This window comes from Schistocerca piceifrons, chromosome 2 (assembly GCF_021461385.2).
Source record: "Schistocerca piceifrons isolate TAMUIC-IGC-003096 chromosome 2, iqSchPice1.1, whole genome shotgun sequence".
Classification (NCBI taxonomy): domain Eukaryota; kingdom Metazoa; phylum Arthropoda; class Insecta; order Orthoptera; family Acrididae; genus Schistocerca; species Schistocerca piceifrons.
The window spans coordinates 1,049,057,366-1,049,060,210 of NC_060139.1; the positions used below are offsets into that span (position 1 = coordinate 1,049,057,366).

The following is a 2,845-nucleotide window of genomic DNA, read 5'->3' on the forward strand; positions in this document are numbered from 1 at the left end:
GGGTAGTATGCCACGACGATTACAGGCAAGCATCAGTGCAAGAGGACGTGCTACTGGATATTAGAGGTACCGGTGTGTACAGAAATCTGGACGATCACCTCTGAAGGTCTCGCTGTAGGGTGATACAACATGCAATGTGTGGTTTCCATGAGCAATAAAAAGGGCGGAAGTGATGTTTATGGGAAAAATATTGTACAGGTACCGGAACTCTCGGAACCGAGCTGATGCAAAACTTTTCTTGCTGTGTTTGTATGTAAATTGAAGGGAGCACTGCTGTCAGTTGCAACCGGGATTCGAACCTGGGATCTCCTGATTACCTTTTTTTTTTTTTTTTTTTTTTTTTGATCGCATTTTGTTCGTGATTTTTCATTCTCTTTGTTCGGGGCGAACGCACCATGACGTTTGTTCTAGTCCATCGTCGTTCCACAAACTCAATTTTTTTTTATTAGATAGGGGAGCTAACCGTCTGACTGAACACGCTGAGCTACTGTGCCGGCTGAAATGTGGAATGCTTGACGATTTTGCGTGTCACCTTTGCGCAGGGGCCACGCTAATCTTCTCTGATAGTTCCAATTTTAGTATATTTACCGCCAAAAATGGTTCAAATGGCTCTGAGCACTATGGGACTCAACTGCTGAGGTCATTAGTCCCCTAGGACTTAGAACTAGTTAAACCTAACTAACCTAAGGACACCACAAACATACATGCCCGAGGCAGGATTCGAACCTGCGACCGTAGCGGACTTGCGGTTCCAGACTGCAGCGCCTTTAACCGCACGGCCACTTCGGCCGGCTTTACCGCCGAAGCGAGTACGCTTAGTACGCAGGTGTGTTAACCAGTGCGCCATCCGGGAACGCCTTTACCGCTCCTGTGCAGACTATGTCGGCACACCTCATGGCCGATCCACAGTTCCACCGAGCGCAGTCTATCCGCATCGCTGTCCAGCCCGTCTATTTACTCACTGTTCGCTGCTGTGAAAGTCCCATAGGAGGCCGGACGTATTTGTGCATCCACACTGGAGAAAGTGTATCAATTGTTCAGCTGGGAATATCTGTTATGTGAATGCGTGGTATCTGTTCTTTCGGAGACTGTCACCTCTCGCAGAGCACAGGCCAAGTATCGTCTTCCTATTACTCAGTACTGATGCTATCGAAGTCTGCGACCTGCCGGCCGCGGTGGTCTAGCGGTTCTAGGCGCTCAGTCCGGAGCCGCGCGACTGCTACGGTCGCAGGTTCGAATCCTGCCTCGGGCATGGATGTGTGTGATGTCCTTAAGTTAGTTAGGTTTAAGTAGTTCTAAGTTCTAGGGGACTGATGACCATAGATGTTAAGGCCCATAGTGCTCAGAGCCATTTGAACCAGCCAAGTCTGCGACCGATCTGGGGTCGACCAGCGATGAGCAGCTGCTTAAGTCAGCGTCGACAGGAGGCGCTGAACTCTGCCTTCCTGGAGGTGTGGTGCTGTTCGCTCTTTCCATTGCCAGCCGGTCGTAGTGGCCGTGCGGTTCTAGGCGCTACAGTCTGGAGCCGAGCGACCGCTACGGTCACATATTCGAATCCTGCCTCGGGCATGGATGTGTGTGATGTCCTTAGGTTAGTTAGGTTTCATTAGCTCTAAATTCTAGGCGACTGATGACCTCAGAAGTCGCATAGTGCTCAGAGCCATTTGAACCATTTTTTCCATTGCCATGCTGGTCACTGCCTTCTTGATGCCGTTTCGCGACCGTGCCATAGTCGGTGTGGATCCATGCTTTATTACTGCACACAGCACAAGCCTGTCTGCTTCAGGAACGTCGCTGTGGACAGGCCATCGCTTTCTGACAAGGTGCATTGTCATGCTGATACAGACTATAAACCTCCGAAATGCTCCTCTGCTGTACACTCAACACGTTTCTTATCTTTCTAATTTAGCGTTTTCTTACGTGCGATGACATGACCACAACCCAATCATTAAGAACAACCGCCATGTCGTAACACAGCCTACTCTGTACTTCCCACTGCTGGCGCTAGACTAGGTGCCAGGTAGCATTCTCCCGGCATTCGTCAAACCCAGAGCCTTTCACCGGATTGCTGCAGCGTATAGCGTGATTCTTTATTACAGATCTAAGCAGGCTGTTCAGGTTTTTATGATGGTGACGCCACGTATCGCTCTGTATGAAAATCGCTGACTGCGCTGTGTGCAGTCTGTGGCTGGTTGGACGCATTGTTGGAATATTCACTAGTTTAGTGTTGGGCAGTTGGGTGGGAACAGCGCTTAACGCTGGGCAGTTGCAGGTGAGCCGCCAGCAGTGGTGGATGTGGGGAGAGAGATGCCAGAGTTTCGAGTATATATGGGGCTTTTGAGCACTGTTAAGGTAAATACATTGTTTGTTCTCTATCAAAATCTTTCATTTGCTAACTATGCCTATCAGTAGTTAATGCCTTCAGTAGTTAGAGTCTTTTATTCAGCTGGCAGTATTGGCGCTTGCTGTATTGCAGTAGTTCGAGTAACGAAGATTTTTGTGATGTAAGTGATTCTTGAAAGGTATAGGTTATTGTTAGCCAGGGACATTCTTTTGCAGGGATTATTGAAAGTCAGATTGCGTTGCGCTAACAATATTGTGTGTCAGTTTAGTGTTTATCAGAATAGGTAAAGAGAGATCTGTCTGAGTATGCTCAGTTTTGCTCAGCTGTTTCAAAATCAAATAACGTAAGAGGATTTCCAGCACTGTCATTCTTAATTTTCTAAGAGGACGTTTTACAAATAACTCGTTTCCTTTCCTTCATTGTCCAGTGATGGCACCCTTACACCCCTGAAGCGTCGTGTATCATTGACTACACAAAATGGTTCAAATGGCTTTGAGCACT

At 47.9% G+C, this 2,845-nt stretch overlaps 1 non-coding gene across 1 annotated transcript; it reads right to left on the reverse strand.

Moving 5' to 3' along the window:
• Nucleotides 1-497: 497 nt before the first annotated feature.
• LOC124778162 lies at nucleotides 498-600 on the reverse strand. Its single transcript, XR_007015873.1, has one exon. It is a non-coding gene; the product is annotated as a U6 spliceosomal RNA (small nuclear RNA).
• Between the last annotated feature and the right edge of the window lie 2,245 nt (nucleotides 601-2,845).